Source organism: Zea mays, chromosome 6 (assembly GCF_902167145.1).
Source record: "Zea mays cultivar B73 chromosome 6, Zm-B73-REFERENCE-NAM-5.0, whole genome shotgun sequence".
NCBI lineage: Eukaryota > Viridiplantae > Streptophyta > Magnoliopsida > Poales > Poaceae > Zea > Zea mays.
Window position 1 is genome coordinate 21,718,637 of NC_050101.1, and position 12,500 is coordinate 21,731,136.

The following is a 12,500-nucleotide window of genomic DNA, read 5'->3' on the forward strand; positions in this document are numbered from 1 at the left end:
CAGCCGCCACCGTCGACCCGGGCTACCGTCTCGTCTCCGTCGCCGTCGAGGAGTCCCCGGGGGCCGCTTTGAGGTAAGGAACCTCCCCCGCCCCTATTGGCCCTTGTCTTGCACTCTATCGCGCTTGATTTCTCGCTGGAGTCGATTAGCGCCGCCGCCGAGCCATTCCACCGTGAACCACCCTCCTCCGGTGCCCTTACCCCGACCCAGACCCCACCAATAGGTTTCCCGTGCCCTCCCCAACCTCCCCGGCCACTCAGGTCGCCCCGGGAACCCGCAGGGCCCCCGCTCCCCTCGTCTCCGGCGAGCTCCTCCGCCCCGGGGGCGAGCGCCGCCGCCCCAGCTAGCCGAAGAAGACGGGAGCCAGCCACCCCATCCCCGCCGTCTATCCTAGATCGGACGGCACAGATTCAAATAACCCGAACTCAATCTCAACCATCCGTCCAAGATCCATCGGCCCAGAGCCGTTTCCCCGCGCCCCGTCTCTCTGCCAACTGGGCCCCGCCTGTCGGCGCGCCCGCGCACTCGCTCTGCCCGCTGGCCCCGCTTGTCAGTCGCCGCGCCCGCGCTCGCGCTGCCCGCTGGCCCCGCCTGTCAGCCGCCCAGGCTGTCGCGCGCCCGCGCGCCCCCGCGGGATCTAATCCTGGCCGTTGATCTGAGGTCTAACGGCTGTAAGCGCCCGATACCCTTTCACCCGCGCATTTTCTTAAAGAACCCCCCGGTTTTCTGGATTTTGCGCCCGCCGTCCCTGGTTTCTCGCAGTTAAGTCCTCAGCCCTTTTAATTAATTTAAAATAGGTCCTTAGGGCATATTTTTAACCCCTAAACTTGTAAAATTCATAACTTTGCCATATGAACTCCAAATTAGGTGCTTCAAATTGCAAAATGTTCATAAAATTATTATCTATCTGTTTATGCAATGTTTCCTTGCTGTTTCCATGTTCCAATTAATGGTTAATCATTAGGATATGATTAAGGTTATTGGAACCCTATTGGAGATAAATAAAAGAAAGTAGACTTTAATAAAAGTTGGAGCACTTAAGTTTATGGACTCAAACACTTAAGTTTAGGAACTTAAACCAGATAATTATTTAATCCCACCACTGACTTAAACCTGAGTAGTGGATAATGACTCATTTTGTATAGTCCTCTACCCCAGGCCTAGAGAACACCAGAGTGCCTATCCCTTTTCTGTTATGAACATGTGACCTCTCTCTGCTGCATATGTTTGGTATTTTGTTTTTGTTTGTTATTTTCCCAAGTGCATAGTGTGAATGATTGCTTTACGTAGACAACGAGCAGTCTGTATTTCCCGAGGCAGTTGCAGAGGAAGTCCCTGATCAGCAGTTTGGTGAAGGCAAGTGTCCTCTGACCCATTATGTCCTATTCACTTATAACTTACTATCCCGCATTACTTACTTGAAACCTAAGGATTGACTAGCTTTACACTTTACTTTATCCTTGATGACCTTATGGGCTGTTATGGTTAGCACTCTGCTATTGCCTTAACTTAATCAATGAACAAGATGTGACTATTTATGATACTGTTATCCTGAAGATGTTGATGATCTTGTGATACTCTAGGGGGCTCAGGCTGTTTCCTGAGTACCTCTCCGTAAGGACTGGTTCGTTGAGAGACCACCCGGGATAACAGTGCAACCATGAGGGTGAAATGGGATGCCCTTAGCTGATTAATTAGATGAACTAGAGGTGTAGTTGCTTCGTCGTCGTGCCGTCAATGGGGTCCAGGCACAGTGCTTGCTCTGCCGAGGCTGAGTGCCGAGGTTCTTTCGTTTTGCTTTTGTTAGTCACTCTCCTGCGGGGAGGGGTACTGTGTTTATCAAACTGGAGAAACCTAACGGGCAGCTATGATCTCTAGGGAATCTTTGTAAAAGCTACGTAGTGATGCCCTGCCGAACCACGTAGGTAGTGGTCAATGGGGATTAGCTCTCCCCGGGTAGAAAGGGAATCATGACTCATGGGTAAAGTGTGCAACCTCTGCAGAGGGTAGTGAAACTGATATATCAGCCGTGCTCACGGTTAAGAGCAGCCTTGGGATCCTCTTTGATTAGAGATACAGATGGTTCGAGATACAAGGATTATGTTATGGTTTTGGTTCGACTATGATGATGTTGTTCCTCGAGGAGGAAATGGTTTACGGGTTGGTTAATGCTAAAATCTGGCTTCTACTAATGATAAATACTTGACCAACTAAAAGCAACTGCTTGAGCCTAACCCCACATAAAGCTAGTCCACTTCAGCCAAACGGGACATTTGCTGAGTACGTTGATGTGTACTCATCCTTGCTTTACCACAAAACACCAGGTTGTCCGCATTGTAATCACTGCTCAGGAGAAGGCGAAGTTGTGGAAGGAGACTTCCAGGAGTTTCAAGACTACGACGAATTCTAGGTGTGGGTTGGCGGCAACCCCCAGTCAGCTGCCTGTGGAGGCCTTTTCTTTACTGCGTTTCGCTAGTACTTTGATTTACCTATCAAGACGATGACTATGTTGATGTCTATGACTCTGTGATGTAATAAGTTAATACTCTTTTAAGTTATTATTCGAGCATTGTGCGATGATGTTCATTTATGTAATCGCTGTGTACGTGAGTTCTGATCCTGGCACGTACATAGTTCGCATTCGGTTTGCCTTCCAAAACCGGGTGTGACATAAGTGGTATCAAAGCCGTGCTGACTGTAGGACCGCTGACCTAGAGTAGCACTGGTCGTTCTAAGGACTATTGACCTTCCCTCTCACCTTGACCTCTGTTGTTACTTCAAAAGTCGGTCACTTCGACCAACCCTATGTTTTACTACATATATATACTATATTATACCTTGTCCAAAAAATTTTTATCTTATTCTGTCTATGGTTTATTCACTTGTCATATTAGTTCTGCTCTTACTCTTGTGCTTACGGTGTCTTTTGTAGATGGCTCGTCTTAGACACACTGCACGTAAGTCGGTGATTCCTTTCCTGCCGTCTCGACTTGCGGAGCGTCCTCTGCACCGCACCGTGTCCGGACAGTCGAGTCACCTGGAAAGGCTGCACCACCGTCTGCGTGAGGAGCAGGAACGCCGGCGCCAGCACGGAGAGCAGCAGGGCTCTTCCTCCCCACCCCAGCGAGAGGTGGAGTCCGTGAGGCCCCGTTCCTCTGTTGCCCAGCTGGAGGCGCCCCCTGCACCACCGCGGGTCGCCCCGGCTGTTGGAGGAGCTACTGGAGGAGATCCCGACGACGACGACTCAGACCACAGCACGGAGTCTTCTGAGCCGCTGGAGGCGGAAGGATGGGTCGCCCGACCCATCACCCGTGACGCCGCTCGCGGTTGTCACTTCCACGACGCACTCGACACCTTGCTGCGCCAGGCTTTCGACCGGCACACCTGGTCGATCGAGTATCGTTGTGTAGTTTACCAGCACAGTCGCGGGAGGTACCCGGACCGCTGGGAGGCTACCTGCCTAGTTCGTCGTCCGGAGGATGACCTCCGGGGTGCGGAGGCCGTCTCGGAGCACTACTCCATCTCCGAGAGGGACACTGCAGAGGCGGCTATGCAGGATGCAGCCCGGCGAGCACTCTCCCAGTACAGTTCTTTGTTCGGTGGCGTGGCCGACGGTCTTAACCTTCGGTACTACCCCCGCCGCCCTACTGGCAGCACGGAGAGTGTGGTTGTCTCACCTGTGGGTGAGGGTAACCCTAGGTTGAGCAGCACAGTCAACCTAGTCGCAGTCCTTAACACTGAGCTGGACCACTCTCTGGACGAGCTAAGCAGGGCTCGAACGGAGATTGCGGAGTTGCGTGCTGAGCTGGCAGAGCGCCATCACCAGGAGGGTGGTTCCCCCGCTCCTGTTGGGACTCAGCACCCATACCGCTCGCCGCCACGTGGTCACCACACTTATGGTTCCCCTGTCTGTAAGACCAGGATAGATCTGGATCCTTAGATCGTTAGCGTCGGAGTTTGTAATAATTCTTAAGTCAGATGTCTCAGTCTTAGGTAGTCAGTTTAGTTGCTTATCAGTTGCTTTCATGCTTGTTATGATGAACTTGTGCTGGATTCGAATCTTTGTAATGACTGTTGCCAACCTGTGGGTTTCCCCTGCGGTTTGGCCTAGCTAGTAATGTTAATGAAGTCAGTTGCTTAGTTGGGAAACCAATTGTCTCCACTTTCCTTCTTATCTGCGAAGCTGTGTTGAGTCATAATGAGGATCAGTGAAGCTCTTTGTTCACTCAGTGTCATGAAGAATTCTGTATTCTCTTTTCTTATGCTGAAGGGTTGTAAGATCAATGCTGATGTATGAATGTCTTCCACAGATGTCTGACAACAGGCGCCGATGCAACAGGCATGCTCAGCAAGAGCAGCATGACCAGCAGGAGGAACAACAGAGGCAGCCTCCCCCACCACCCCCGATGTCAGTGGAGCAGATGTTCTTGATGCAGACTCAGGCAGTGCAGGCCATTGGGAAGACTCTGGCAGCCATGCAGCAGGCTCAACAGCAACCCCAACCCCAATTGCAAGTGCAGATGCCCCAGATGCCACGGGATAAGCGTGGTGAGTTCATGAGAGGGCACCCTCCTACCTTCGCCCATTCTGCTGACCCCATGGATGCAGAAGACTGGCCGCGCGCAGTGGAAAGGGAACTGCGCACCGCCCAATGTGACGACAGGGAGAAGGTTCTGTATGGTCCCCGTCAGCTAAGGGGAGCAGCCCAGTCCTGGTGGGAGTCCTACCTCGCCACCCATGCTAACCCCGAAGTCATCACCTGGGAAGAATTCAGCGAGAGCTTCCGTAGGTACCATGTGCCGGAGGGACTGATGATCGTGAAGAAGGAGGAGTTTCTGGCTCTGAAGCAGGGACCCCTGTCTGTTAGTGAGTACAGAGACAAGTTTCTGCAGCTATCTCGTTATGCACCTGAAGACGTCAACACTGATGCTAAAAGGCAGTACAGGTTCATGAGAGGTTTGGTGGATCCCCTGCATTACCAGCTGATGAATCACACCTTCCCCACCTTCCAGCACCTGATCGACAGGGCAGTTATGACCGAGAAGAAGCCTAAGGACATGGAAGATCAGAAGCGCAAGATGAGTGGACACCAGTCCGGAGGCATCAGCCGTCCACGTTTCTCGGGCAGTTCGTCTCAGCAAAGTAGGCCTGGTCACCCACAGGGATATCAGAATCAGAATCAGCGTCCGCATCAGCAGCAGTTTCAGAGGCAGTACCCGCAGCAGCAGCAGCAGTATCGTCAGCACAGCCAGCCGGGAGGTAATCAGTATCAGAAGCAGAACAACCAGGCACCTCCCCTTCCTGCCCCAGCAGCAAATCAGAGCAACCAAGCAGCCCCAGCACAAGGAGGAGGCAGAGGATGTTTCCACTGTGGAGATCAAGGCCACTGGGCGATGCAGTGCCCAAAGAAGTTGGCGCAGCAGCAGACCAACCCCAATGCTCCAACAAGACAAGGTGTACTGCAGCCGGCAGCAGGCAATCGTAACCAAGCGTACAACCGTGGAAAGGTGAACCACTTGGAGGCCGAAGCGATCCAGGGTGCACCAGATGTGGCAGTAGGTATGTTCTCCGTCGAATCTCATCCCGCAAAAGTGCTATTTGATACTGGTGCAACTCATTCATTTGTCACTGCAACATGGGTAGAATTGCATAACATCTCAGTAGAGGCAATGATGCCGCCCATGAGGATTAATTCGGTCGGTGGCAAGGTGCAAACAGATAAAATATGCTCAAATATAATGGTGGAAATAAGGGGGATAGGATTCCCCAGTGACTTAATAGTAATAGACACCCCTGGGATAGACATTATTTTAGGGATGAATTGGTTAATGAAGTATGAAGCAAATGTTAGTTGTGACAAGAGGACCGTAACATTGAAGTCCCCGTCAAGAGAGGAGGTAGTGGCCGAGCTATGGATGCCTAAATCAGCGGAGGGAGCCTGTCATCAGATTTCAGTTGATAGTAAGGAGCCTAACCCGCTCGAGGCTATCAAGGTCGTGTCAGACTTTCCGGATGTGTTTCCCGAGGAACTAACGGGCATGCCACCCGAGAGAAAGGTTGAATTTTCCATAGAGCTTATCCCTGGTACCGCCCCCATTTCTAAAAGGGCCTATCGAGTGTCTGGACCAGAACTGGTAGAACTCAAGAAGCAGATAGATGAGATGTTAGGGAAGGGTTACATCAGGCCAAGCACCTCGCCTTGGGCCGCCCCAGTGTTGTTTGTAGAGAAGAAAGATGGTACCAAAAGGATGTGCATAGATTACAGAGCCCTGAACGAAGTCACTATTAAGAACAAGTACCCTTTGCCAAGAATAGAAGATCTGTTTGACCAACTCAGAGGTGCCAGTGTATTCTCGAAGATAGATCTGAGATCAGGTTACCATCAACTCAGAATCCGACCCTCGGACATACCGAAGACGGCATTCATCACCAAGTATGGGTTATATGAGTTCACAGTTATGTCCTTTGGTTTGACAAATGCACCAGCCTTCTTTATGTACCTGATGAACAGTGTGTTCATGGATTATCTGGACAAGTTTGTGGTAGTGTTCATCGATGACATTCTCATATACTCTCAAAGTGAGGAAGATCATGCAGAGCATTTGAAGATGGTATTGCAAAGACTTCGAGAGCATCAGTTGTATGCCAAGTTGGGCAAATGCGAGTTCTGGATTCACGAAGTCTTATTTCTGGGTCACATCATAAATCAAGATGGGTTGGCAGTGGATCCGAAGAAAGTGGCAGATATCCTGAACTGGAAAGCACCAAAGGATGTTCGTGGGATCAAGAGCTTCATCGGAATGGCTGGATATTACAGGCGTTTCATTGAAGGCTTTTCAAAGATTGCTAGACCAATGACAGCATTATTAGCGAAGAAAGTCGAGTTTAAGTGGACCCAAAAGTGTCAAGAAGCATTTGAAGAACTGAAGAATAGATTGACCACAGCACCGGTGTTAGTCCTGCCTAATGTTCACAAGTCATTCTCAGTGTATTGCGACGCTTCTTACACCGGATTGGGATGTGTGCTAATGCAAGAAGGAAGAGTTGTAGCATACTCATCTCGACAGTTGAAGATCCATGAGAATAATTATCCCACCCATGACCTGGAGTTGGTAGCAGTAGTTCATGCTTTAAAGACCTGGAGACATTACTTGTATGGGCAGAAGTGCGACATTTACACAGATCATAAAAGTCTGAAGTACATATTCACCCAGTCAGAGTTAAACATGAGGCAGCGAAGATGGTTGGAATTGATCAAAGACTATGAGTTGGAGATACATTACCATCCAGGCAAAGCCAATGTTGTTGCAGATGCTCTGAGCAGGAAGAGTCAAGTTAATATGTTGGCCACGTACCCGATGCCATATGAGTTAGCCAAAGAGTTCGACAGACTGAGCCTCGGTTTCCTGAACAGTACGCAAGGAGTAACAGTGGAGTTAGAGCCCACCCTAGAGCGGGAGATCAAAGAAGGGCAGAAGGATGATGAAAACATCAACAAGATTCGGCAGCTGATCTTAGAAGGAAGAGGCAAAGACTTTCGAGAGGATGAAGAGGGAGTAATATGGTTCAAGGACCGATTGTGTGTTCCCGACCTCAAACCTATTCGGGAGCTGATCCTAAAGGAAGCTCATGAGACAGCCTACTCCATACACCCGGGAAGCGAAAAGATGTACCAGGATTTAAAAAGGAGGTTTTGGTGGTATGGCATGAAAAGAGAGATCGCAGAATATGTCGCCATCTGTGATAGTTGTCAGAGAACCAAAGCAGAGCATCAGAGGCCTGTCGGATTGTTGCAGCCATTGTGGATTCCTCAGTGGAAGTGGGATGAGATCGGGATGGATTTTATAGTTGGCCTACCTCGCACCCGGGCCGGTTATGATTCCATCTGGGTGGTTGTGGACCGCCTAACAAAGGTGGCCCATTTCATACCTGTGAAGACAACATACACCGGAGCAACGTTAGCTGAGTTATACATGTCACGGATAGTCTGCCTCCATGGTGTGCCGAAAAAGATAGTGTCAGATCGAGGAACGCAGTTCACATCTCATTTTTGGCAGCAGCTACAAGAAGCTTTGGGCACCCATTTGAACTTCAGCTCAGCTTATCACCCGCAGACAGACGGTCAGACTGAAAGAACTAATCAGATCCTAGAAGATATGTTGAGAGCCTGTGCGTTGCAAGACAAGTCAGGATGGGACAAAAGATTACCTTATGCAGAATTCTCCTACAACAATAATTACCAGGCCAGCTTGAAGATGTCACCGTTTCAGGCTCTCTATGGACGGAGTTGTAGGACTCCGCTGCATTGGGACCAGCCTGGAGAGAGACAGGTGTTTGGCCCCGACATCTTGCTTGAAGTCGAAGAGAATATCAAAATGGTTCGGGAGAACCTGAAGATAGCACAGTCAAGACAACGAAGCTATGCGGACCGAAGGAGAAGAGAACTGAGTTTTGAAGTGGGAGACTACGTCTATCTAAAGGTGTCACCTATCAGGGGAGTCAGAAGATTCGGAGTTAAAGGCAAGTTAGCACCCCGGTACGTTGGACCATATCAGATTCAGGCAAAGCGTGGAGAAGTGGCCTACTAACTCAACCTACCAGAAAGTTTGTCGGCGGTGCACAATGTGTTCCATGTGTCGCAATTGAAGAAGTGTCTGCGAGTACCAGAAGAACAGTTGCCAGTGGAGGGTTTGGATGTCCAGGAGGATCTGACATACATAGAGAAGCCAACGCATATTCTGGAGTTTGCAGACAGAGTCACCCGGAGGAATACCATCAGAATGTGCAAAGTCAGATGGGGCCACCACTCGGAGGAAGAAGCAACCTGGGAACGAGAAGATGATCTGAAAGCCAAATACCCCGAACTCTTTGCTGACCAACCCTGAATCTCGGGGGCGAGATTCTTTTAAGGGGGATAGGTTTGTAACACCCTGAATTTGGGGGTATAAAATTTCTTTGCTCATATTCACAAATTCAGGTGTTACTTTTCTTTCCTCATCCTTCCCCAATCTTTTCTTTCTCATTTCTATAGGAGAAAGTGCTTATTTTTATTTGTAATAATAGTGTGATAGGTTAAACCCTAAGGGAGTATGAATTGTTGCATCATGTTGAACCCTGGATTTCACTTTTGTTTGGTGCATAATTCTCAAAAGGTCTAATTTGAATTTGTGGCACATTTGAATTTGAATCAAATGGAGAAAATAAAAAGAAAAGAGGAAGGAAATTCCAAAGTAAAAAGAAAAGGAAAAGTAGCCCGCTACCCTCGCCCGCTCGGCCTTTCGGCCCATCAGGCCCAACTCGCGCGCGCGCCCTCCCGCCCCTCCTCTCTCTGCGCAGCGGGCCCCACCTGTCGGCGCTCCCGCTTCACCGCGCGTGCGCCATCTCCCTCGCTCTCTCTGCCCGTGGGCCCGGCCCGTCAGCCTCGCTTTCCTCGCGCCCGCACCCGCTTTCTTCTCTCTCTCTCCGCCGTGTCCATTGCCACGGTAAGCTCCGCCCCGACGTCCGCAACCCGGAACGCGCTCCAATCTCCTCTCCCCCTCCCTATTTCTCTCTGCCCGCGCTCACCCGCTGTCCGCCGTGCAGCCGCCACCGTCGACCCGGGCTACCGTCTCGTCTCCGTCGCCGTCGAGGAGTCCCCGGGGGCCGCTTTGAGGTAAGGAACCTCCCCCGCCCCTATTGGCCCTTGTCTTGCACTCTATCGCGCTTGATTTCTCGCCGGAGTCGATTAGCGCCGCCGTCGAGCCATTCCACCGTGAACCACCCTCCTCCGGTGCCCTTACCCCGACCCAGACCCCACCAATAGGTTTCTCGTGCCCTCCCCAACCTCCCCGGCCACTCAGGTCGCCCCGGGAACCCGCAGGGCCCCCGCTCCCCTCGTCTCCGGCGAGCTCCTCCGCCCCGGGGGCGAGCGCCGCCGCCCCAGCTAGCCGAAGAAGACGGGAGCCAGCCACCCCATCCCCGCCGTCTATCCTAGATCGGACGGCACGGATTCAAATAACCCGAACTCAATCTCAACCGTCCGTCCAAGATCCATCGGCCCAGAGCCGTTTCCCCGCGCCCCGTCTCTCTGCCAACTAGGCCCCGCCTGTCGGCGCGCCCGCGCACTCGCTCTGCCCGCTGGCCCCGCTTGTCAGTCGCCGCGCCCGCGCTCGCGCTGCCCGCTGGCCCCGCCTGTCAGCCGCCCAGGCTGTCGCGCGCCCGCGCGCCCCCGCGGGATCTAATCCTGGCCGTTGATCTGAGGTCTAACGGCTGTAAGCGCCCGATACCCTTTCGCCCGTGCATTTTCTTAAAGAACCCCCCGGTTTTCTGGATTTTGCGCCCGCCGTCCCTGGTTTCTCGCAGTTAAGTCCTCAGCCCTTTTATTTAATTTAAAATAGGTCCTTAGGGCATATTTTTAACCCCTAAACTTGTAAAATTCATAACTTTGCCATATGAACTCCAAATTAGGTGCTTCAAATTGCAAAATGTTCATAAAATTATTATCTATCTGTTTATGCAATGTTTCCCTGCTGTTTCCATGTTCCAATTAATGGTTAATCATTAGGATATGATTAAGGTTATTGGAACCCTATTGGAGATAAATAAAAGAAAGTAGACTTTAATAAAAGTTGGAGCACTTAAGTTTATGGACTCAAACACTTAAGTTTAGGAACTTAAACCAGATAATTATTTAATCCCACCACTGACTTAAACCTGAGTAGTGGATAATGACTCATTTTGTATAGTCCTCTACCCCAGGCCTAGAGAACACCAGAGTGCCTATCCCTTTTCTGTTATGAACATGTGACCTCTCTCTGCTGCATATGTTTGGTATTTTGTTTTTGTTTGTTATTTTCCCAAGTGCATAGTGTGAATGATTGCTTTACGTAGACAACGAGCAGTCTGTGTTTCCCGAGGCAGTTGCAGAGGAAGTCCCTGATCAGTAGTTTGGTGAAGGCAAGTGTCCTCTGACCCATTATGTCCTATTCACTTATAACTTACTATCCCGCATTACTTACTTGAAACCTAAGGATTGACTAGCTTTACACTTTACTTTATCCTTGATGACCTTATGGGCTATTATGGTTAGCACTCTGCTATTGCCTTAACTTAATCAATGAACATGATGTGACTATTTATGATACTGTTATCCTGAAGATGTTGATGATCTTGTGATACTCTAGGGGGCTCAGGCTGTTTCCTGAGTACCTCTCCGTAAGGACTGGTTCGTTGAGAGACCACCCGAGATAACAGTGCAAACATGAGGGTGAAATGGGATGCCCTTAGCTGATTAATTAGATGAACTAGAGGTGTAGTTGCTTTGCTGTCGTGCCGTCAATGGGGTCCAGGCACAGTGCTTGCTCTGCCGAGGCTGAGTGCCGAGGTTCTTTCGTTTTGCTTTTGTTAGTCACTCTCCTGCGGGGAGGGGTACTATGTTTATCAAACTGGAGAAACCTAACGGGCAGCTATGATCTCTAGGGAATCTTTGTAAAAGCTACGTAGTGATGCCCTGCCGAACCACCTAGGTAGTGGTCAATGGGGATTAGCTCTCCCCGGGTAGAAAGGGAATCATGACTCATGGGTAAAGTGTGCAACCTCTGCAGAGGGTAGTGAAACTGATATATCAGCCGTGCTCACGGTTAAGAGCAGCCTTGGGATCCTCTTTGATTAGAGATACAGATGGTTCGAGATACAAGGATTATGTTATGGTTTTGGTTCGACTATGATGATGTTGTTCCTCGAGGAGGAAATGGTTTACGGGTTGGTTAATGCTAAAATCTGGCTTCTACTAATGATAAATACTTGACCAACTAAAAGCAACTGCTTGAGCCTAACCCCACATAAAGCTAGTCCACTTCAGCCAAACGGGACATTTGCTGAGTACGTTGATGTGTACTCATCCTTGCTTTACCACAAAACACCAGGTTGTCCGCATTGTAATCAATGCTCAGGAGAAGGCGAAGTCGTGGAAGGAGACTTCCAGGAGTTTCAAGACTACGACGAATTCTAGGTGTGGGTTGGCGGCAACCCCCAGTCAGCTGCCTGTGGAGGCCTTTTCTTTACTGCGTTTCGCTAGTACTTTGATTTACCTGTCAAGACGATGACTATGTTGATGTCTATGACTCTGTGATGTAATAAGTTAATACTCTTTTAAGTTATTATTCGAGCATTGTGCGATGATGTTCATTTATGTAATCGCTGTGTACGTGAGTTCTGATCCTGGCACGTACATAGTTCGCATTCGGTTTGCCTTCCAAAACCGGGTGTGACAGGCGTCTCCGGACTTCCTAACGTCGCCGTCTGCCGCCACGTCCCGGCTCGGGAAATCTTAACCCGATTCCCTTTCGGGTGACGCGCGTGATCGCGCTATCTGCCGGGTTTCCCCCGTCCCTTAGGATCGGCTTACCCATGTGCAAGTGCCGTTCACATGGAACCTTTCTCCTCTTCGGCCTTCAAAGTTCTCATTTGAATATTTGCTACTACCACCAAGATCTGCACCGACGGCCGCTCCGCCCGGGCTC